The 25,764-nt window shown below is 45.7% G+C and overlaps 1 protein-coding gene across 3 annotated transcripts in view; it reads right to left on the bottom strand.

Annotated features, from left to right (window-relative positions):
- The window catches only part of CHST15 (carbohydrate sulfotransferase 15), an 84,932-nt gene that overhangs the window by 41,325 nt on the left and 17,843 nt on the right, over positions 1-25,764 (bottom strand). Inside the window, exon 2 of one of the 3 annotated variants that reach the window (XM_060033883.1) lies at positions 10,415-10,578. The exons of the other annotated variants lie outside the window; for them this stretch is intronic. The gene's annotated coding sequence lies outside the window, so the exon portion shown is untranslated. The remainder of the gene's footprint in view (positions 1-10,414; positions 10,579-25,764) is intronic. 3 annotated transcript variants of the gene reach the window in all.

Genomic DNA, 25,764 nt, shown 5'->3' with positions numbered 1-25,764 from the left:
AGGGAAATCTCTCCCAGCAGCCTCAGGAGCAGCAATTAAATCTCCACAATCAACTTGATGCACCTGCATCTGTGGAATACATGAATAGACAACGAGTCATCCCAAACTTGAGGCGGTGGACTTTGGGAGCAACTGTAGACTTGGGGTTTACTTTCTGCACCTAATTTGTTTCTGGTTTTATGTCTATCTTAGTTTAGTATTTAGAGTTTATTATTATTGGTAGATTCGTTTATTGATTTGGTTGCTCTCTTCCTATATCTATATATAGATATAGATTTTTTCTTCCTTTTCTCTTTTTGTGAGTGTGTATGTGTTTGCTTCTTTGTGTGATTTTGTCTGTATAGCTTTGCTATAACCATTTGTCCGAGGGTTCTGTCTGTCCTTTTTTTGTTTTTTTGTTTTGAATATAGTTTTTAGCACTTGTTATCATTGGTGGATTTGTTTTTTGGTTTGGTTGCTGTCTTCTTTCTTTCTTTTTCTATTTCTTTTCAATTTTTTAACAATTTTTTAAATTTTTAATTTTAATAACTTTATTTTCTCTTCCTTCCTTCCCTTCTTTCTTTTTTTTCTCCCTTTTCTTCTGAGCCATGTGGCTGACAGGGTCTTGGTGCCCCAGCCAGGTGTCAGGCCTCTGCCTCTGACGTGGGAGAGCCGAGTTCAGGATATTGGTCGACCAGAGACCTCCCGGCTCCACATAACATCAAACGGCGAAACCTCTCCCAGAGATCTACATCTCAACACTAAGACCCAGCTCCACTCAATGACCAGCGAGCTACAGTGCTGGACACCCCATGTCAAATAACTAGCAAGACAGGAACACAACCCCACCCATTAGCAGAGAGGCTGCCTAAATTCATAATGAGGTCACAGACACCCCAAAACACACCACCGAATGTGGTCCTACCCACCAAAAAGACAAGATACAGCCTCATCCACCAGAACACAGGCACCAGTCCCCTCCACCAGGAAGCCTACATAACCTACTGAACCAACCTTACTCACTGTGGGCAGACACCGAAAACAATGGGAACTACGAACCTGCAGCCTGCAAAAAGGAGACTCCAAACTTAGTAAGTTAATCAAAATGAGAAGACAGAGAAACACACAGCAGATGAAGGAGCAAGGTAAAAACCCACCAGACCTAACAAATGAAGAGGAAATAGGCAGTCTACCTGAAAAAGAATTCAGAGTAATGATAGTAAAGATGATCCAAAATCTTGGAAATAGAATAGAGAAAATACAAGAAACGTTTAACAAGGACCTAGAAGAACTAAAGAGCAAACGAACAATGATGAACAACACAATAAATGAAATTAAAAATCCTCTAGGAGGAATCAATAGCAGAATAGCTGAGGCAGAAGAACAGATAAGTGACCTGGAAGATAAAATAATGGAAGTAACTACCACAGAGCAGAATAAAGAAAAAAGAATGAAAAGAATTGAGGACAGTCTCAGAGACCACTGGGACAACGTTAAACACACCAACATTAGAATTATACGGGTCCCAGAAGAAGAAGGGGGGAAAAAAAGGGACTGAGAAAATATTTGAAGAGCTTATAGTTGAAAATTTCCCTAATCCCTAATATGGGAAAGGAAATAGTCAATAAAGTCCAGGAAGTGCAGAGTCCCATACAGGATAAATCCAAGGAGAAACATGCCAAGACACATATTAATCAAACTATCAAAAATTAAATACAAAGAAAAAATATTAAAAGCAGCAAGGGAACAACAACAAATAACACACAAGGGAATCCCCATAAGGTTAACAGCTGATCTTTCAACAGAAACTCTGCAAGCCAGAAGGGAGTGTCAGGACACATTTAAAGTGATGAAAGGGAAAAACCTATAACTAACATTACTCTACCCAGCAAGGATCTCATGCAGATTCAATGGAGAAATTAAAACCTTTACAGACAAGCAAAAGCTAAGAGAATTCAGCACCACCAAACCAGGTTTACAACAAATGCTAAAGGAACTTCTCTAGGCAGGAAACACAAGAGAAGGAAAAGACCTACAATAACAAACACAAAACAATTCATAAAATGGTAATAGGAAATACATATCGATAACTACCTTAAATGTAAATGGATCAAATGCTCCAACAAAAAGATATACACTGGCTGAATGGATACAAAAATAAGACCCATATATATGCTGTCTACAAGAGACCCACTTCAGACCTAGGGACACATACAGACTGAAAGCAAGATATTCCATGCAAATGGAAATCAAAAGAAAGCTGGAGTAGCAATTCTCATATCAGACAAAATAGACTTTAAAATAAAGACTATTACAACAGACAAAGAAGGACACTACATAATGATCAAGGGATCAATCCAAGAAGATATAACAATTGTAAATATTTATGCACCCAACATAGGAGCACCTCAATACATAAGGCAAATGCTAACAGCCATAAAAGGGAAATCGACAGTAACATAATCATAGTAGGAGACTTTAACACCCCACTTTCACCAATGCACAGATCATCCAAAATGAAAATAAATAAGGAAACACAAGCTTTAAATGATACATTAAACAAGATGGACTTAATTGATATTTATAGGACATTCCATCCAAAAACAACAGAATACACTTTCTTCTCAACTGCTCATGCAACATTCTCCAGGATAGACCTTGGATAGATAGATAGATCTTGGGTCACAAATCAAGCCTTGGTAAATTTAAGAAAATTGAAATCATACCAAGTATCTTTTCCAACCACAATGCTATGAGACTACATATCAATTACAAGAAAAATGTAGAAAATACAAACACATGGAGGCTAAACAATATGCTACTAAATAACTGAGAGACCACTGAAGAAATCAAAGAGGAAATCAAAAAATACCTAAAAACAAATGACAATGAAAACATGACAACCCAAAACCTATGGAATGCAGCAAAAGCAGTTCTAAGAGGGAAGTTTATAGCAATAAAATCCTACCTCAGAAACAAGAAAGATCACAAATAAACAACCTAAACTTACACCTAAAGCAATTAGAGAAAGAAGAACAAAAAAACCCAAAGTTAGCAGAAGGAAGAAATCATAAAGATCAGATCAGAAATAAATGAAAAGGAAATGAAGGAAACAATAGCAATGATCAATAAAACTAAAAGCTGGTTCTTTGAGAACATAAACAAAATTGATAAACCATTAGCCAGACTCATCAAGAAAAAAAGGGAGAAGACTCAAATCAACAGAACTAGAAAGGAAACAGGAGAAGTAACAGCTGACACTGAAGAAATACAAAGGATCATGAGAGATTACTACAAGCAACTATATGCCAATAAAATGGACAACCTGGAAGAAATGGACACATTCTTAGAAAAGCACAACCTTTCAAGACTGGACCAGGAAGAAATAGAAAATATAAACAGACCAATCACAAGCACTGAAATTGAAACTGTGATTAAAAATCTTCCAACAAACAAAAGCCCAGGACCAGATGGCTTCACAGGTGAATTCTATCAAACATTTAGAGAAGAGCTAAACCTATCCTTCTCAAACTCTTCCAAAATATAGCAGAGGGAAAAATACTCCCAAACTCATTCTATGAGGCCACCATCACCCTGATACCAAAACCAGACAAAGATGTCACAAAGAAAGAAAACTATAGGCCAAGATCACTGATGAACATAGATGCAAAAATCCTCAACAAAATACTAGTAAACAGAATCCAACAGCACATTAAAAGGATCATACACCATGATCAAGTGGGCTTTATCCCAGGAATGCAAGGATCCTTCAATATATGCAAATCAATCAATGTGATACACCATATTAACACACTGAAGGAGAAAAACCATATAAACATCTCAATAGATGCAGAGAAAGCTTTCAACAAAATTCAACACCCATTTATGATAAAAAAAAACTCTCCAGAAAGTAGACAGAGAGGGAACTTACCTCAACATAATAAAGGCCATATATGACAAACGCACAGCCAACATCGTTCTCAATGGTGAAAAACTGAAACCATTTCCTCTAAGATCAGGAACAAGACAAGGTTGTCCACTCTCACCACTCTTATTCAACATAGTTTGGGAAGTTTTAGGCACAGAAATCAGAGAAGAAAAAGAAATAAAAGGAATCCAAATTGGAAAAGAAGAAGTAAAGCTGTCACTGTTTGCAGATGACATGATACCATACATAGAGAATCCTAAAGATGCTACCAGAAAACTACTAGAGCTAATCAATGAATTTGGTAAAGTAGCAGGATACAAAATTAATGCACAGAAATCTCTTGCATTCCTATATACAACAACAAAAAATCTGAAAGAGAAATTAAGGAAACACTCTCATTTACCACTGCAACAAAAAGAATAAAATACCTAGGAATAAACCTACCTAAGGAGACAAAAGACCTATATGCAGAAAACTATAAGACACTGATGAAAGAAATTAAAGTTGATACAAATAGATGGAGAAATATACCATGTTCCTGGATTTGAAGAATCAATATTGTGAAAATGACTATACTACCCAAAGCAATCTACAGATTCAGTGCAATCCCTATCAAACTACCAATGGCATTTTTTCACAGAACTAGAACAAAAAATTTCACAGTTTGTATGGAAACACAAAAGACCTCGAATAGCCAAAGCAATCTTGAGAAAGAAAAACGGAGCCGGAGGAATCAGGCTCCTGGACTTCAGACTATACTACAAAGCTACAGTAATCAAGACAGTATGGTACTGAGACAAAAACAGAAATATAGATCAATGGAACAGGATAGAAAGCCCAGAGATAAGCCCACGCACGTATGGTCACCTCATCTTTGATAAAGGAGGCGAGAATATACAATGGAGAAAAGACAGCCTCTTCAATAAGTTGTGCTGGGAAAACCAGACAGTTACATGTAAAAGAATGAAATTAGAACACTCCCTAACACGATACACAAAAATAAACTCAAACTGGATTAAAGACCTAAATGTAAGGCCAGACACTATAAAACTCTTAGAGGAGAACATAGGCAGAACACTCTATGACATAAATCATAGCAAGATCCTTTTTGACCCTCCTCCTAGAGAAATGGAAATAAAAATGAAAATAAACAAATGGGACCTAATGAAACTTAAAAGCTTTTGCAAAGCAAAGGAAAACATAAACAAGACAAAAAGACAACCCTCAGAATCGGAGAAAATATTTGCAAATGAAGCAACTGACAAAGGATTAATCTCTAAAATATATAAGCAGCTCATGCAGCTCAATATCAAAAAAACAAACAACCCAATCCAAAAAGGGGCAGAAGACCTAAATAGACATTTCTCCAAAGAAGATATACAGGTTGCCAACAAACACATGAAAGGATGCTCAGCATCACTAATCGTTAGAGAAATGCAAATCAAAACTACAAAGAGGTATCACCTCACACCAGTCAGAATGGCCATCATCAAAAAATCTACAAACAACAAATGCTGGAGAGGGTGTGGAGAAAAGGGAACCCTCTTGCACTGTTGGTGGGAATGTAAATTGATACAGCCACTATGGAGAACAGTATGGAGGTTCCTTAAAAAACTAAAAATAGAACTGAACTACCATATGACCCAGCAATCCCACTACTGGGTATATACCCTGAGAAAACCATAATTCAAAAAGAGTCATGTACCACAACGTTCATTGCAGCTCTATTTACAATAGCCAGGACATGGAAGCAACCTAAGTGTCCATCGACAGATGAATGGGTAAAGAAGATGTGGCACGTATATACAATGGAATATTACTCAGCCATAAAAAGAAATGAAATTGAGTTATTTGTAGTGAGGTGGATGGACCTAGAGACTGTCATACAGAGTGAAGTTAAGTCAGAAAGAGAAAAACAAATACCATGTGCTAACACATATATATGGAATCTAAAAAAAAAAGGTTCTGATGAACCTAGGGGCAGGACAGGAATAAAGACACAGACGTAGAGAATGGACTTGAGAACATGGGGAGGGGGAGGGTAAGCTGGGAGACAAAGTGAGAGAGTGGCATGGACATATATACACTACCAAATGTAAAATAGATAGCTAGTGGGAAGCAGCCACATAGCACAGGGAGATCAGCTCTGTGCTTTTTGACCACCTAGAGGGGTGGGATAGGGAGGGAGGGAGGGAGACGCAAGAGGGAGGGGCTACGGGGATATATGCATATGTATAGCTGATTCACTTTGTTATACAGCAGAAACTAACACACCATTGTAAAGCAATTATACTCTAATTAAGATGTTAAAAAAACCTTATTTAAAAAAAAAGAAAAGAAAAAAATGTAGGGAGATTTGGTTAATCTTTAAGATGTTACTGGTTAATATAGGACTCATAGTGGGTGGTTATTTTCTGTTCCTATTAAGGGAAGAACAAGTGTAAATAAGCTTTATTATCAACCAAAATGATTAAATTTAAAAGAATCGCTTAACTCAAAAAAAAAAAAGTTAACTGATACACTCTTCTACAGGTTACAAACAATAGATGTTACTAAATTAAGCTGGTATAATTATACATTTAAGAGTTCCAAAAAGTGTCTTTATCTGAGTAAAGTGAGCAATTCAGGTCAAAGCAATTCATCCAAAGACCCAGTGAATCAACTGAACCAATGCTGTGGCCTTGAAGGATGCTTTGGCTAACACCAGAAGCAGATATGCCAAAATAATGCTGGAGACCCAGATGGCAGCTGTTCCCAAATCAAGACAAAACCACCCAAATGTCACACATCAGGTTATTTTCTGGCAAAATGTGTATTTACAAGAACCACAGCTGTTATGTTTTAGTTATCAGATGACTGACCACATTTTCCCCAGTCCCCGATGAAGAACCTTCCTCCCTGCCTATTTTTAGAGTCACTATAATTTCCTCCTTGCTCCTCTCCTTGAGCAAGCCCTTCCTGCATCCTGTGCTCATGCTTTCCTTGCCAGATTTCATCTTTCCTGATGACTAAGACACCTTCTGCCTGCTTTGTCTAAAACAGGGATTCTCAAACTGTGACCTGCAGGATCTTCCTGGCTCACTCAAAATGTGTGTCATACAAAACACAGGCAGTTTTTTAAAGTTCTTTTAAAAACATACTTGACATTAAGTTCATCATCAACATTTTATTTGTGAGTCATGACCACTTCACATGTTTTACAGTCTAGAAGACACATTCTAAACGATTATTTCATTACATAAAATATATCTTTAAGAAACAGGCATTTTCTCTGAGACCAATTCTCCACAAATCTGCAGCCAGCTCCTCCTCTGCATCTGGCCTAGGGAACCAAGTGATTTGCAACTTGGTAGAAAGTTGGGATGTAGCAAAAACGTTCTCTGGGCAGTCATAACAAAGCCTTATAGGAGTCAGACTGCCCAAGGTCTCAGGCAGACTTGCATTTCAATCCGACTCAAGTCTGTGCCAGCTTTATGATCTCAGGTAACTAACTTCACCATTCCGTGACTTTACTTCCTCATCTGTAAAATGGGAATAAAACTATCTCCTCCCAGCATGGATGTGAAGAGGAAATGAGATAATATACAGAAAAATGCTTAACCCGGCATCTAGCACACACCAAGCCACAATAAATGATACGTATTCTTTGTATTATTATAGGAGAGGCCCTCAGACCTTCACTCCAGGCTACCTGCTTTCAGTGTATATACAGTTCTAGCATAGATGTCTCATTTTCCTGTCTGCAGCTAATCTGAAGTAATGAGTGAAAAGAGGCAGGTGGCAGCTACAGGCAGGCACACAGATGCAGGAATAACAGCGAAGTTTTATAGTAGAAACAAGATGTTAAAAAGCAGAGTTGACTGGGATCATGCAGGTGCCTCAATAACCAGGGTGGGGAGCCCTGGAGAGCCTGGGACAGCTGTGGGTGTACCCTGGGAAAAGCTTACCCCCCTCACAGTGATCATCTGTCCCCAACAAGGCAGCGTGCCACGGGGTGTGGCCCCTGAACTGAGATTCCCAAGCGTGGTCCCCGTCCAGACCTGACATTCACCTGGCTGGTAACCCTGGACAAGTCACTGCATCTCTGAACCTGTACCTTGTACGTAAAATATGGAGTCGGGACTACCTCTTTCAGCCCTAACACTCCTGAGTGGATGATTTGCAATTAACTGCTCCCTAATAAAAACCCAGTATCGTCATCTATGATGTCTTCCGGCTGCTAAGAAGCCAACAATTTTGCAGCCAGCACTGAAAAGCGGGTGCAGTACTTGCCTTACGCTAGGCAAAAAAGCTGGACAATTAACCCCCAAACACACAGTGCAGTCTCCTTATTAGTAGCCCACACCGGTGAGCACACGTTTATCAAGCACCCACGGTGTGCCGGGCACTGTGTTTGTTGAAGCTACAAATATGAAAAATGCACAACCCAGGTCCTCTGTTAACATCCCATCTAACTGCAGAACAAGGGCTCCAAAGGCTCCAGAAGAAAGCCCACACTCAGAATCATAGATCCCTTCCAAGGGCAGCCCCAAAGCCCACCAGCCCCTGAGCATCTGCAGAGCTGGGAAACCAGCGCTGGTTCAAAATGTACCCTAACAATGGAGCCGCCTCATTGACCCACGGGATATCCGACAGCTGAAGGCGGGAGGGCAAATGGGATCCTTTTACTATCCCCTGGGATGGCTCACTCTCCCATAGGGTAACCTGCTCCAGCACCCTCGTGCAACCACCAGATGTATGGATGACACCCAGACAGTGCCCCAGTCTCTCTAAAATGCACAGAACGACCAGCGGCAGGGTGAACAAGAGGCTGCCACTATGTTCACTTTGCACGAGATCTCAATGGGCACGAGATTCTAAAGGTCTTTGTGACACAACCGACAACTTTCTTTTTCTGAAAGCAAACGGGAGGAGAAACTATTTCTAACCACTCATTTTATTATTTCCAGTAGTAACTGTAATGTAATTGGTGCTGGATTTAGGTACTTGATTTTCCACTCAAGCCTGTACACCTACGGCGGTGGTTTTCCATTAGAGTAGAACCTACTTGAGACAAGCTTACCAGGTTGCTGTGAAACCCACCCACCTACATGGCTCTCGGCAAGAAAGCAAGGACAGTCCTATAATGTAAAGCACGTCAAGGAAGCAATGTGCAGTCTGTTTGAAGACATTTGAAATTAGAAATGAAATATCACTCTCTGTGCAGACGAGGATGTATACTTCGAAACACGGGCCCAGTTTAGGGTTTTAAGTGACTCCAGGGACGGTGAAAAGAGAAGGTGACAAATGTTGATCCAGCCCCTGCCACGCACTGAAGCACCACGCAAGGTCCTTTCTTGATGGCAACCCTCTGAGGTCAGCACTGCGACCCCCAAGTTAAATGCAGGAAACTGAGGCACCACAGGGTTAAAAACGTCCCCGGAACCCCATGGCCAGCCAGTGGCAGAACCAAACTCCAACCACAGGTCTGTTTGGCTGCAAAGCCTACGATCCTTCCCCATACCACACCATTATGTAAGATGGCAGCTCCGGGGGAAACCTGCTCAGAACTCGAGGCTCAAAGAGCAGCAAGGTCAGCTTTCACCCAGCCCACCGGCCACCCTGTCTCCCAGGCAAGGAGGTGTGGCTGGAGCTGGGGACTGTCCGATTGGACTGTCAGCTCTACAAGGACAGGGTCAGTGATGCTCAGCCTGAAATCAAATCAGTGTAGGTACTAGATTTCCTTGTACATCAACCATGCCTGGCACGGGGGCGGGTGCTCCCTGAATAGTTCTTAAATTAATGAGCGAAGGAGCAAACTCTTGGCAGAAATCCAGGACGGGGCTCTTGCCACTTAGTGACAACAATAAAAGTGACATGAGCTACATTTATTGAAGGCCTTCTGGTGTCCAGACACCAGGCTGGGATTTATATGCAGAATCCTGTCTATACTTCATGATAATCTAAAGGAAAGCCCAATTAGTACTCCCATTTTACGGATGAATTTAATTCTATACACCTCCTCCCCGCCGCCCCCATGACTCAGAGTATAGGACAGAGAGCGGGCCTGGGGATCAAAAGGCCTGGGTGGACCACCTGCCACACCTACTAACCAGCCATGTGACCATAAGCAAACCCCAGCACCGCTTAGACCCTCATCCTCGTTTTCTCAAAGTACGACAGAGTCCAGTGATCTCAGGAACACAGGTATCTGATAAATTCTCTTATTATTCTTTTTGCACACTTTCAAGGATTCAAACATCTGCAACAAAAAACCTTAACTACTGCGGGGGGGGGGGGGGGGGAAGTCACACATTTTCAGACTAGTGTGTCCTTTTGGCTCTTGTGTAACTAGACCACAAAGATGAGGGGTAGATTCTAGCTGCCTTCCAACAATTCTTCCTTAACAAACAGGAAAATGAATGAAAAGGAGAAGTGGTTCTAAGTATAATGCAGAGACTAAGTATTAGGGCCAAAAGGAGCAAGGGGCTCTGCCCCCCCTCACTTGGGTGCCCAGAACCCTCTCACCTGCTTTGATGTGACGTCAGGAAGAGTGAGGAGGCTGCCAAACATCGGAAGATGACCAATCCAAATGTCCTTCAGGACGGGCGGAGGAGACAGGTCTTGCCCAGACACGGAGCTCACTGTTCAAAACCAACTGCGAATAATGATTTCGCAGCTGTACGAGGGACCTACAATGAATACATTAGAGGCGGCACAATGAATGGGGAGCAGCTGCACACTCCCCACCAGATGGCCTTGCTGATCTGAATAGTTTTAAACATTGTTTTATTTCCAAAGATAAGCAAAATAAGAATCTGGTTAACCCTTGAACAAGGAGAACCGCCTGAAAACACTTCTTTGGAATTTATGTCTTTTGGATGGAAAAAGTGAGCCATCTGACTGAACTGCAGTGTCCCCTGGAGGGTTATAGAACAAGGTGAGGGTAACATGGGATTTCTCCAGGACATCCACTGTCTACCCACAGACAGGTCTAGCTCTCACGAGGTGTGGCAAGAGGCAAGGACAGCAACTCCAGCACCGACACCAGCTTGGGTGTGTAGACCCCAGGGCTGTGGGGAGGTGTGTGCCAGGCCCCCAGGGCTGTGCAGGGGTACTCCAGGAAGCTACAAGACAGTTTGAAGCTTCCACCTTTAAAATATTTAAGCATTTGAAACATTGTTTTTAAATTGTTATGCTCAGATACAGAACTAAGATACAGAACTAAGTGACACAAAATCTACAATGTTGCAGCTTACTTAGGTGTATGCAAGCTGCTTGCCGGCAGCCTAGGGCACTCCAGTGAGAATTCATTATCTTCTGCCTTCAGGGTCTCCTGGAGGTGAGTTTGAGAAGCACTGATACAGGGCCGGGGCGGGGAGAACTAACAAGAACTGAACACTTGTTCCACGGCAGGCACTATGCTGCCTCTCATCTACCCCGACTTTGAGGCGATGCTAAAAGTAGATGCAATTGCTCCATTTTGCAGGTAAGAAAACTGAGGCTCTGGGCAGCAAAGTGGCTTGTCCTAAATCACACAGCAAGTAAGTGGCAGATCTGGATTCAGACACAAGCTGAGGGACTTCCCTGGTGGCACAGTGGTTAAGAATCCGCCAGCCAATGCAGGGGACATGGGTTCGAGCCCTGGTCCAGGAAGATCCCACATGCCGTGGAGCAACTAAGCCTGTGCGCCACAACTACTGAGTCTGCGTGCCTAGAGCCCGTGCTCTGCAACGAGAAGCTACCACAATGAGAAGCCCGTGCACTGCAAGAGTAGCCCCCCTTGCCACAACTAGAGAAAGCCCACGCGCAGCAACAAAGACCCAACACAACCAAAAATAAATAAATAAATAAATAAATTTAGAAAAATAACACAACCTGAAGCCCAAACTGCCCCTCCCCGCAGGGAGGGTGGGACCCACATGCACATTACAGTTTCCAATCACTCTGCTTCCAACTTTACTTACATAGTGTATTACTTTTATAACCACGAAGATGAGAAAGATGAAACAATGATAATAAATACTGACAAACAGGAATGGCAAATAGAAAACGGGCTGGTCAGTGCTTTGTGACCACCTAGAGGGGTGGGATAGGGACGGTGGGAGGGAGACGCAAGAGGAAGGGGATATGGGGATATATGTATATGTATAGCTGATTCAGTTTGTTATATAGCAGAAACTAACACAACAATGCAAAGCAATTATAGTCCAATAAAGATGTTAAAAAAAAAAAGAAAGCTAAAGAAAAGAAAATGGGCTGCGCCAAGCTCCCCAGGACATGAGTTCCCATCTCTGAACCTCAGTTTCCTCATCTGTTGAAAATGGGTGCACTCTTGCCTCTCTCTGCAGATCAGGTGGCACAAGGGGTGACAATGAGGCTGCAGGGCTATACGAGGCAAGGTGTCATGGCACGGAAGGGGTCTATGCAAACTGCCAAATGGCAAGTTACATCCAAGCCCCACTTTATCCCCTCACTTCTCAAGTTATCTCTGCATTAATATCCCCCCCACCGGATATACTATAATGCTTGACTGTTGTAAAAAAAAATCCAGTTCCCATTGAACTAAGAATGACATGCCTGGGAGTGAGTCCAGGAGGGACATCTCCCTTGCCCTCTCTGCCACAGCCATGAAAATCCTGGAGCCGACCACAGAATTCCCCAGAGTGGGCATCCATGTCTATAAACATGCACATTCCAAAAGAGTACCAAGGGACAACACGCAAAAAGGACAGTGGGACCCTAGACAACAATTTCTCATGACTGACTGTTTGCTGAGGCCAAATGAGCCTCTAAATTTTTGACACAGGATCCTGCTTCACACGGCTACACAGGGTGGGAATGGGCACGTTGCCCCCATGGAAAGAGAAGCGTGGTGGTAGGGACCAAAGATGAAAGTCCATACCCCAGAAGTATGTGAACACACACACACACACACACACACACACACACACACACACACACCCCTGCCCATCTGGTTGCTGTGTGCCCTTGTGCAGACCACATTACACTTCTGTGCCTCAGTTTGCTCATCTGTCTAATGGAGACAATGTGGTGCTACCTACCGCCAGGGAGCTGTGCGGATCAAACGGGATGGCCCGTGCAAAATGCCTCTACAGTGCTGCCAACACCAACCCCCAACTCTAAACTCCATAAACAGCAACCAACCACCACCACCTCCCCCATTTCTCTTCCTTCTGTCCCTCCCATCTCTGCAGACAGGATCTCAGCCCCGCAGTACGGACTCTCACCCGGGGTACAAAGACCCAGCCAAGGCTGGATGCAAAATAGGAAGAAGGAAAGTTGCAAAGGCTGTGTGTCAGCAACGTCTGATCGAGACTGACTGAAATAGGCCCTGTTCTGCAGTGACACGGCGACAAACACGCTGGTCCCACCAGGACACCCAGAGCCAAGAACTAGATTTGGGATGCAAGGAAAGACCCAGAGAAAAAAATAATTTAAAAAATGGTTGTTTTAGCCAATATTTTATAACTATAAATGGAACATAACCTTTTAAAAAAAGTAAATGGCAACCAAAATATATGCAGTCGTACCAGTTAAAATAATTGCAAAATAAAACTCCTTAGTATTCAATAAATAAATCATTTAAAATGGTAGTTTCAAACTCTCCTTCTAATAACTTCCTTGACACTTAGAAAAGAGACCCAGTTTCTGATAACCCCACTCAAATCTGAAATCCAGATTCCCAACCTCTGTAAAATAAATAGATCAAGTAAGTATTTATTTACAGACATATCACCCAAGACGCTAAACACAGATCAGTCTGTCCAAAAGGAGTTCTTTTCTCTTCTCCATTAAGTAGAGGTGTTCAAAGTGTTTGGTGGGGTATGATTTCTTTCAAAAAACATCTCTCCAAGTTTTGATACTTGAAGCTGGAGAGGTGGACATTCAATAAACATTATAACAAAGGCATGCTCTCCAAGAATAACCATGTTTCCCTGGAGTCCGCTAAGATGCTGCTTCAACAGAGCCCTCCACAGCTGCCCTGCTGATGGAGAGGACTAGCCTCCTTCTGCAACGAGGTAAAGCAGAGTGGGGACAGGAGAGCAAGCAATACTCGGTATAAAAGCAGACACCTGGGCTGCACGAGCTGCCCTGCGAACTCAGTGCTACGTAAACAAGTAACCTCTTGGAATTAACCCCGGAAGAGTGGAATCTTTTCCAGAAAGATCTGGAAAGCGTTCAGGCCTCATTCCGAAGGTTGGGACTTGTTTGCAGAGAGCAGACTTCTTCCTGGGCTAAAAAAGTCTCAAATTTTTAAAAACGGCCAAAAAAAAAATCCCCGTAGCTGATTATCTGTCAAGAACTGCTCTGGTTGGTTCAGATAAATATTTGGCCAAAGCACATAGATGTTCAGACCTAGAGTCAGCTCAGAGTCGATAAGAACTTCTCCCGACACAATCCGAGTGCCCACGTGACGACATGCCCATCCTTCCCGGGCCCAGCAGAGGCCATGGAGCCGCCAAACGAGCACTGGACATGGTGTCCACGGGGACAGATGGCGAGCAGAGCAGAAACACGCCTGACTCGATGGCTCTTACACCACAAGGTCCTAAAACAGCTGCCCGACTAGGTGACCTTGGGCCGGCTGCCTCACCTGCAGGCCACCTAAACTCCGAGCCCCAGTCAGCTGCCTCGCTGTGAATGGGGACATTCACCACCCAAGGAAAGAAGTGGGACTGGGCCCCGCACGGGTGCTCCCTCTGCTCCTCCGGCTATTGTTATCCCACCGCCTCTGTTTCTGTCTGTCTCCATCTGCATCCCCCAGCCTCCCTGGATGGCCACCATCACCACCAACACTGGTCTGCTTGACCTATGAACTCCCGCTCCCCGTTCCGATGTCAGTCAAGCTCCCCCCTCCCCAGTCCCCAGACCAAGTCAGCCCCTGCCCTCAACCGCCAAACCCCTTCTACTTCTCATCTTCTTGTGTGCTTACTGGGCTGATATCTGCCTTGACCACTGGGCTATAAGCTCCATGAAGGCAAGAGTGTCTCTTCTGTTGACTTTAATAAATATTTCCTAAAAAAGGAAATTAGAAAGGCAGGCAGGAAACAGGTAACACTTACACAAATATAGCACAGTCATAAACAGAGAATTCCCAATGATGGGAAGGGGGGGCGGTCATGTTCAAAATAGGACTTTAAATTCTGCAGGTTTTTGAAGTCTGCCTCTCTAGAATTAGTCCCTATGGCACTGAAAACCCATTTCCTGGTATCTCTCGAGCCTGCAGCTGGCACTGGTTTCCATGGTGGGACTGTCTGGTGGGCTGGCCCCGGGCTCTGACACCCACAGAGCTGCCTCCACCCGCCCCGGGTTCTGCTAGAGCAGAAGCAAGGGCCTCCAAGGGCCCGGAACGGGATCTCACTCCCCCAAACCACAAGTGTACCTCCCTGCCTTTCTAAATTAGCTTTCATCCACAAGAAAACATCAAAATGCTATGTCTTAGCAAATTACATGATTCTTATCTGTGGCAGGATGTTTTGTGTTTTTTCCTTTTTTTTTTTTTTTCCACTTTGTTTTGTTTTTACTCATTTTCAGTTCTTACAACCCCTTCGGGCAAATTTCTGAACGCGCTCAGTCTACCCAGCTTCTCAGCACATGCCACGAAACCCCAGGACTGAGCTCAGAACAAAAGGAAAAAAAAAAAAAAATTCCCTCCTCCTTTTGGATCATTTTCATTCCTTTCCTGTAAAGGAAATCTGGAAATGTTTCAAAAACATCAAGTACTCAGAATCGACTAAAAATCCAAATTACCTTTCTCCCTTCTTTTTTCCTTCTCTTTTTCTTTTTTTTTTTTTTGTCTCCTCAGGTACTTTCCCCCATCTATATTTAAAAGAGATAAAAATACCAATTACTATGTAATTAAATGAGTTCTTCATTAACTTGAAGGATTTGCTGGTTTTTATGGGTGGGAGAAACCAGATTTTTAGGTTAAAATAATTATTCATGGCATTACAGAGTTCCAGGGCTGGAAAAGTTTAAGTGTCAACCAGTTCTGTTCCAGCAGGTTAGGACGGATGCTTCCGGAGCCTCTTTAGTGAACCCTCAATAGGTCTGTCACTGCTTCTGCCTCTGTTTCCAGCCCTCACCCACTCTTCCTCCTATGAAATTGGCTGCAAGAAACAAGTTTACGTTCTCACAAAGCAATCTGGGCTGACTTTTTTTTTCTGAATGTTCTTACCCTGGGATTATTTTCACTTTCTGATGACAAAACAGTTTATAACATTGCTGGACCGTCTTTGGTTAACTCAGTCCTTCTGAGGTTTTCACACCCTTTTTTGCAGTTGTAAAACCTTGAGCAGAAATGAATGATTATGAACAGACTCCAAAGATGCTTTTCCCTATGCATGGCCAGTAGCATTCACTTTACAATGGAAAGGAGATGGAGGCATTTCAACTTGGGGAGGAGGGGGCACCCCTACCTGGACTGCCAATCACCTCCCTCCCAGAGGGGTGGGTCGACACAGTGGCAGCCCCTTCTCAGGGCTGCCGCTCCCGGGTCCCCTTCTGGTCCCCTCACAGCTTTCTGGGACCAGGCAGGGCCTTTTGGTGACAGCAGGATTGTGTGAGCACGTACCAGGGGTTCAACCTCCTCTTGCCCCATTCATCCCCACTCTCACTCAGATCTGACCCAAAAGGTGGCTTGTAGCCAGAGCAGAGGAGCTGTCTGCACATCCCAGAGTAACTGGCTGGGCTTCTCAAAGCATCAGTGGGTATGCAGACCCCACTCCCTAGTGATGTGACAACAGCACCCCACACGTCACGTTCTGCACTTATTCCGGGGATACGATCATGTGTCAGGACTCTTGCAAGCAGCATTCTTGAAGTCTCTTTAAAATTCTCTTTGGGGATCTCAAAGAAGAAATTAGGGAAAAAAATGTCAAAGGTAGCGTGAAGCTCTTAGATATTTATCTTCTTTGGATATTTCTGGCCGGTAATTTACATTCACATCATTCAGTGAAACCACTGGCATCTTCAGACTTGTCCTGACCCATCTGTTCAGTCATCAGTGCTGGGCCTTGAGGAGGGATGAAAGAAAGGGCAGAGTTCCCTCCTGCCCTCTTAAGACCTGCAATCCAGTTAGGCATAGAAGCCACCAGAACAGAACCTCAGAACCAAAGCCAGGCCCCTGAGAGATCATCTTTTTAAAAGTCTTCATTTCCCAGGTAAGGAAAGGTCAGGGAACCTGCCCCAAATCAAGCTGACTTTTAACAAACAGGGCATTTGCAGGAGATTATATGTTGGGCAATTAAACTTATAACTGGAAGCCTAATTCATCAACTACTTTGGGCAAACAAAGCTAGAAATATAAGGTAATATCGTTTCCCCAAGTAGAGCTGGGTTTTCAAATTTCATAAAAGGTTGTGTCCAAACATGTAAAATGAAAATGACGTATGGAGGCAATTATCCAGTTACTTAACGTCAAAACTCCCAGAACCTTTGCCTCAATTAGTGAAATAACTGAGGCCAAAAAATGAGCATATGGCTAATTCCAGGAATAGCTGCCTCCAGATCTCACCTTCCCTGGGGGTCAGAGGCAGAGCCCAGGCAGTGGTGGAGGCTAGTTGCCACTCGTGAGCAGTTCCTGGGGAGCAGGCTGGTGGCTACGAGCACGGGGGGCATCCAGGTGGCCAGGGTCCTCATCCCGGCTCCACGGCCTGACCCCAAGCACACTCCAGTTCCCCATCTGATAAAACAGGATGATGATGATAATGTCTAGCCTAACAGAACTGTGGGAAGGGCTGCGATGATGCATGGAAAGCGCTGAGCAGGAAGCCTGGTACCCCGTAGGTGCTCACTATTATTCCTATTACCACCTGCTTTGAGGGTCTGTGTTTAGTGAACATGTCGGTATGTCTTTGGTCTGGTCTGTGTCACACAGTTGCATGTTTCATGCTGGCCTCTTCTAGAATGCCAGCTCGCTGAAAGGTATCAGAAACGAGTTACTTTGTTGTCTGTTGCAACAACTGATCCTTCATATTCTAATCTAGAAAAAGAAGATCAAAGCACATACATTTTAATGTCTGCTAAGCCCGTTGAAAAAGAATTGCTTCGCTTTTACTAAAAATTCTGCTTTCATATCACCTGCCTTGATAGCCTTACTCTTAAATACAAAAAAAAATAAAATCAGAAAGAGAAAACAGTTATTCTTTTAAAAAGACCTTATCTTGTGAATAACTGCAAAGCATTCGCAAGAAACATAAATTCCATTTAATAAGAAACATAAATTCAATTCCATTCTAATAAGAAACATAAATTCAAACAATAAAAACAGGATCGTTTTTATTTTAAATGTTAGGTCTGATGGTATTTGGGGCCCCAAGCCCACAAGGATGGCAGAGCAAGGAGATAACGCAAGCTAGGAAGAAAGTGTCTGAACAGGTCTGAACACGTCCCTCTCTGGGCCGAGCCGCGGGCAGATGTGAGTAGACACGACCAGTCAGGGTGGGGACTCTGCCTCTCAGCGGTGAGAAGATGTCCCTTGTCCCTGCATCCAGCTCAGCATCGTGCCCCACAGGCCCCTCCCATGGAGGCAGTGAGTTTGAAATTCGGGCTCCCCGGGGCAAAGGTGCAAACTCCCCAAACCAACACTTCACTTGCTTCCCCACATCCCATAGTACTCCTACATACATGGAGAACTGGGTTCAACCGAATCCTGCAAGTTCAGCTCTAGCACAGATCAAGGCCACACAAACCATAAATACAGCCAAGAAATGCAACAGTCTTGTGAAGTTCAAGTTCATCCCTGCAGTCTTCAGACACCATCTGTGGTGCAGAGGGTGTGACCTTGCAGGAGTCACGAGGGCTGGTCCTCGGGAGTTGGGCGGGGGAGTCTCTGGCAAGCTGAAGGGTGCCCCACCTCACACTGTGATGGAAGCAGAAACGCAAACAAGCAGGGTGCAGGACCTGCGGCCGGGGTGGGGGGGGCGCTGAGAGGGCGGGGGAGCCGGGTATTTCCCCAGAGACCAATAGGACCGCATGACTCATGAGTTTACGGCTTCAGGTTGTAGAAATTTGAGTCACTGCCTTTGAACACGTGAGGCAGAGCAGAGGACCAATACACTAAGACCAGCGTCCTGGCACGAGCTCCCACCAAGGGACACCTGAGCACAGAGGCCAGCCTGAGGCCCTCCCCAGCCCACCAGCTCATCCCTGCCTAACCAGACCCCATCCTCCCCGCTGAGGGGCACAGATTTCTCTCTCTCGGTCTTGACTTTGACATTTCCTGTTTCCCTAGGGTCTGATCAACCAGGATTTATGCATGAGGTCGCATTAAGTGTGGGCTATAACGATTATGAAGAAGTCACCCCAAGATGGGCGTTCCCCGCATCTAAGCTCCGGCTGTACCCCCGTCAGCCGTTGGACTCTGGCCACGTGGCCCCACCTGTTTCCAGGGACCACATGAAAATACTGGTGTCACCAGGGTGCTGTCAGAGCAAATGGCAGACCACGGTGGAGGGAGGGCTTGCTAGAAAGGAGAGGTCTGTGCAGACAGGGAGAGTTCTCTTTTCTCTGCATAAAAGTTACGGTGTCAACCAATAAACAGTTTTTAAAGGAGAAGAAGACCCTGCACTTGGAGTTTTAGACTAAACACAAGGTAGATCCGAAGTTCCTAACCACCTCCACATCCCGCGCCCATCCACTGAGGCACACTCCAATCCCCTGACCCCTAAAGACCATATTTTTTTTTTCTTTTTTTGTTGCGGTACGCGGGCCTCTCACTGCTGTAGGCTCTCCCGTTGCAGAGCACAGGCTCCGGACGCGCAGGCCCAGCGGCCATGGCTCACGGGCCCAGCCGCTCCGCGGCATGTGGGATCCTCCCGGACCGGGGCACGAACCCGTGTCCCCTGCACCGGCAGGCGGACTCTCAACCACTGAGCCACCAGGGAAGCCCCCCCTAAAGACCATATTTGACCCTCAGATGAAGACAGTACGGTCCAAGTTAACCCAGTCAACAAAGTTCATTCAACCCCTACTATGTGCCGGGCCCCAGTGCAGAGCCAGGGACACGGCAGTGAACTGAACAAGGCCATGCCCAGCGGAGCCTGCAGGCCAGTGGTAGAAGCATCTGGAATCCCACGAAGAAGACAAATGTCAGATGGGCTGAGTGCCAGGGGTGAATACGAGCTGCTGACAGAATAATGTGCTCACCTCCGCATCACCACCCACCACACTTCCACGGGACTCCCTCCGGGAACTCCCACTGTCCCCCAGAAATGGGGGTGGGGCGAGGAGGGAGGCAGAAATGAAATCGGATTCACTTTCTGGACCACATTTCTGTAGCTTAGAGTTTGGAGGGGCTCTCCATCCCGCTGGAGTAGAGATTTAGGTTAAATTTAATTTAAAAGTCAAGGCAAACTTCTCAGCTTGGCTGGTGGCTGGTCGTGGCCCATCCACGCGTGACGGCATTGCAGGTGGGCTCATTCACGTGCTAAGACTTCCTTCCTAGTCAGGAGCACCAGAGCAGATGCTCACTTCTAAAGGCACCACCAGAGAGAAGTGGCAGGAAGGACAGAGCCCCCGGACAGCTCCCCCTCTTGCTGGACAAGGCACCCTTGAGGCCAGGGGTGTCATCAACCTGAAACTCCACACCCAGATGAGCGAAACAGTGGGGGGACAGGAGGGGCGTCGCTCATCGCCTCCTGTTCCCTGGTCCTCTGGCTCAGGAGGGAAGGGGAGAATGCCCAGAGCAGCGGTGCCGAAGAAAGAGAACATGAGCCTCACACCCGAGTGTAAAGGTTCCATATGAAGTTCATTTCCATATATTTTATTCAACCCAATATATCCAAAATAGTATCATTTCAACATGTATACAGTATAACAGTTATTAATGATGTAGTTTACATTATTTTTTAACATCTTTATTGGAGTATAATTGCTTTACGATGGTGTGTTAGTTTCTGCTGTGTAATAAAGTGAATCAGCTATACATATACCTATATCCCCGTATCTCCTCCCTCTTGCGTCTCCCTCCCACCCTCCCTATCCCACCTCTCTAGGTGGACACAAAGCACCGAGCTGATCTCCCTGTGCTATGCAGCTTACATTATTCTTTTTCATGCTAAGTCTTCAAAATGCAGTGTGTACTTTCTTTTTTTATTTATCTATCTGTTTATTTATTTATTTATTTTTGGCTGTGTTGGGTCTTCGTTGCTGCACACGGGCTTTCTCTAGTTGCAGCGAGCAAGGGTTACTCTTCGTCGCGGTGTGCAGGCTTCTCATTGTGGTGGCTTCAGTAGTTGTGGCATGCCGGCTCAGTAGTTGGGGCTTGTGGGCTCTAGAGCACAGGCTCGGTAGTTGTGGCGCACGGGCTTAGTTGCTCCGCGCGGCATGTGGGAACTTCCCGGACCAGGGCTTGAACCCGTGTCCCCTGCATTGACAGGTGGATTCTTAACCACTGTGCCACCAGGGAAGTCCTGTACTTTCTCCTTATAGCACATCTCAACTTGGATGTTAAATTTTCATTGGAAGTACTTGATCTGTATACAGATTTTATAAAATTTACAGTTGAAAATGGAGAGGTACATGCCCAAGATGCTCCAAACATTCTTAAAAGTCTTCCAATAACTGAACTGCGTCTATGTTTTTAAATTTAAATTAACTAAAAGTAAATGCAATTCAAAATTTCGGTTCCTCGGTGGAATCGAAACTAGTCACATTTCAAGTGCCCACTGGCCACACGTGGCTCATGTTACCAGCCCAGGCAGCACGGATACAGAGTATCTCCACTGTCCCAGAAATTTCTACTGCTCAGGACAGGGAGCTTCTCGAGGCTGAGGTCTGTTTCTTACTTCCTTCATTCCTCTCCTTACCTGGCCTCCCAACAAAAGGCACTGGGAAATTGCTGTTTCCCAAAATTGATGTAAGACTCCTAGGGTACTAGATAAAACACAGCTTCTGCAAGAAGGAGGAGACATGGGGATACATGTATATGTACAGCTGGTTCACTTTGTTATAAAGCAGAAACTAACACACCATTGTAAAGCAATTATACTCCAATAAAGATGTTTTTAAAAAAAACCAAAACAACACAGCTTCCACCCCTGCCCCAGATCTTCAGAATCTACTGCAGGCAGGGGGAGGTAGGTGGGCAATCACCCCAGGTGACTTTTTTTTTTTTTTTTTTTTTTTTGCGGTACGCGGGCTTCTCACTGTTGTGGCCTCTCCCATTGTGGAGCACAGGCTCCGGACGCGCAGGCTCAGCGGCCATGGCTCAAGGGCCCAGCCGCTCCGCGGCATGTGGGATCTTCGCTGATCGGGGCACGAACCCGTGTCCCCTGCATCGGCAGGCGGACTCTCAACCACTGCGCCACCAGGGAAGCCCCCCAGGTGACTTTTAAGCCTCAAGCCAATGGCCACAGATTTTCCTTCTTTCCAATACTCCCTTATCCAGCCACGGCCATGGTGTGAGTCGGGAATCTGATGGAGCCAGGGCAGCCCATGCACCTTGGAACTCAGCCAGGGCTGGCCCTGCACTCAGGGACAGAGTCTTTTCTCCTTGAGTTTCCTGTGCGTATCAGGGACACCAACATGCCTATGCCCATAGCTCTTGTCAACACACAGGGACGCTCAGGAAATGTCAGCTGCCTCTTCTCACTGCTCTGGAGCCCCAGTCAGCCTGGACATCAGCCTTGGGGGGAAGGAAAAGCTCTTTCCCCACCTTGAACGTGGGGGGTGGGAAAATCTGGCCGGTCAGGCTACACAAAAGAAGGGAGTGTGCAGAACCAGTTGGTTCTGGGACTGGATTGATTTGCAAATAAAATCTTTCTGAGTGGTGGTAGCCCCTTCCCCCTTCCCCTGCTCCAGGAGGGAGGAACCCCAGGCCAGCCACTTTCATCTCAAAGATCAGCCTGGAGGCTCTGCTTCAATGCAAGCAGACACCCCAAAGGGCAGTGACTAAATGCTAGATTCAGGGCTCTTCCCAGACACCAACAAATCCCCATTCCCACGTTCAGGCACAAAGACTGGCTCCAAGTGAAACATGACCATGGGGTGCAGAACCCCAGTAGGGATGGACATCTCTCAGGGGCATGGTAGGGATTCTCTGCTCAGTTCCCAGTTTATCCATTCAATGCAAACCTGAGGAATAATCAGCAGTTATCCCCCGGGGTTTTTCGGAGCGGGGAGCAGGGGGGAAACAGGAGGCAGTCTCACGGCATGTTTTTTCCAGGCTCTTATTTCATCTTTCAGGAGACTCACATACTGCTGGTGGGAATCGTATCTGATACACCAGCTTGGAAAACTAGCCACATCTACTGACGCTGAGCACATTGATTCCCAAAGACCAGCAATTCTGCTCCTAGGTATGTGCCCAACAGAAACGATCCCAACGCTGATCAAAGGCAGGTACTAGAATTAGGGTGCTCAGAGCCCCCGCTGTAAGGCCAGACTAAAGCCACACGCAATACCAGGAAAGAATCTCACAAACGTAGTACTGAGTGCAAGAAACTGGACACAGAAGAGAACATTCCACATTGTTCCGTTTATATAAAGTACAAAGAACAGGCGAAACCAGCAGAGGCCGTGGGGATCAGGAAGGTGATCTCCCCTGACTGGGGGCTTCTGGGGTGCTGTTGACACACTTGACCAAGGTGCCGGTTGCACAGGTGGGTTCTGTTTATGCAAATGCACCGAGCTGTAAGCATTTGGTAGGTGCTCTCTAATTAGGTCTGTTACACACCATGGGGGGAAAACGTTCATAAAGAAAAGAGAGTTAGAATGGGCGGTGGTAGGTTTCTGCCCCAATAAGAAGCCAAGAAAGAAGCAAAGGGCACGCAGGCAAGTTGACACGGGCGTGAAGGCGCCCACATGCGTGCAATCCAGCTCTCTGGCCTTGCAAAGGGCAACGTCCTCCCATCAGATTGACCCCCTTCTCCTTTCAGAGGCACCAAACCAAAGTCACCTCCGCTCATAGCCACTCAGGGCTGATTTTATGACCCAGCTCACAGTCCAGAGGATAATGACCTCCAGTTCCCAGGTTCGAAGGGTTTCCAGGGTCTTAAAGGGCTCCATCCAGGGTGGACTTGGCAAGGAGGCCGACAAACCCCGGTCCTTCCGGGCCACGTCACGCGGCCAGCTCAGCTCGGCAGCCACCTGCAGGCCGGGCACACCCCGGCAGGCGTGAGGTCTAAAGTGCGGGCTTAAAAGGGCAGTCTCTCATGTATTCTTTTTGCCACTTTCCATAGAGGACTTTCTGGGGCAGAAGCTGCTAGATCAACAGCAAACCCAAGCTTTCCTGCTGGGCCCCCAGGGAAGGGAACTCGCTCTTTGAGCCTGGGGAGGGTTGGAATCAATCTAGTGCCCAGGAACCAGAAGCCCACCACATTCTCAACTTTTTTTTTTTTAGCTGCACTGCGCGGCTGTGGGATCTTAGTTCCCTGACCAGGGATCAAACCCATGCCCCGTGCAGTGGAAGCATGGAGCCCTAACACTGGACAGCCAGGGAAGTCCCCACATTCTGAACCTTGAAGAGGAAGAACCCCAGGTCCTGGCACCTCCCTGGGATGCATGTGCCTCGAGCTCACCACGACCACCCCTGTCACTCACCCAACATCACAGACTCTGCCCCTCCAGGAGGCCTTCTAGAACCTTCCCTCCCTCCCCTCTGGGCTCAGAGCTTCCTTGGTTCCCCACTCTCCTCCAAGTTTCCTCCATCATTCTCTGGAACTCTCTGACGCCTCCCTGGTCACGCTGGCTCAATGCACCAACAGGCACGCTCACATATCACCCCTGCCCCCCCTCGTCTCCCCCTGGCACCCATCACAGTTGAAATTAAATAATCATTTGACTCAGTTTTTGTACCTCGTCCACCCAATAGAACCCAAGCTCCATGAGGGCAGGGACCGGGCACGTCTTAGCCACCACCGGCTCCCAGCAGCCGATGTTTATTTCCTTGTCTGTGTCCATCTGTGGGTTAAGGCTCAGAGTGGGGACACCAAGGCATTCCCAACACTTGGCTGTCCATCCCTCTTATTTCTCCCTCTCCTTGACATCTCCTGTAGAAAGAGTGGTGTGCAGCCGTGGGGCAAGCCCTAGAATCAAATCTCAGCCCAGCCACTGCCAGCTGGTTGACGCTGGGCAAGTTACCAAACCTCTCTGAGCTCTATCTACCCCTCAGGGCTGGAGAGGAGACTGACTTGGGTTAATCACTGACCACAGTGTCTCAAACATGATAGTACTATTTTCTTGTATCTTTACAGTTTCCTTCCATTTGAGGACACTGTCCAAGAAGGCCAACTCGCAGGCCAGAACAGGGATCCAGCACCTGATTCATTCATTCATTAACAGGTTCCACTCAGTGCAGCCGGTCTAGGCACGGGACACAGTGGGTGGACACTACAGACAAGATCCCAGCCGCTTCGGTGTTTGTGAGGTTTTGCAGAGGGGAGAGGTTGTTCGCACATTCATCTTTTCATGTTTCTCTCTCTCTCTCTCTTTTGGTTTATGCAACAAGATTTTTTCCCCAACAGCTTAATTTAAACCCAACATATTATTTAAGTTATCTAAGACTCCCGCACCAGGTAATAAAAATATTATAGGTTTTTTTCCTATTATTTTTCTTTTCAAAATAAAAACAATGATTTCAGATGTCTTCACAGGGAAAATGAATAAAACCAGCTTTCGTCTGCACACCAAGGTACTATAACTTGTCATTTCCTGAGTAAGTTAAGTGCTGGCTGAGTGTAGCCTTGAAAGGGAGGACCTGATTCCGGACACCCAGGTACCACAGACAGTCTTGGGCTCAGCAAGGGCAGCTGTGGCCTCCAGAACCACCCGATTCCTGACCAGTAATCTCTCCCCAGCCAGGAGATGTATAAAAGACGGTTTCTTTCTTTCTTCAAGCATCACAGCCCCAT

Source organism: Delphinus delphis, chromosome 16, assembly GCF_949987515.2.
Source record: "Delphinus delphis chromosome 16, mDelDel1.2, whole genome shotgun sequence".
In the NCBI taxonomy this organism is placed as follows: Eukaryota; Metazoa; Chordata; class Mammalia; order Artiodactyla; family Delphinidae; genus Delphinus; species Delphinus delphis.
The sequence above is the reverse complement of the archived record's forward strand: the minus strand, read 5'-3'. Positions and strand labels throughout refer to the sequence as shown.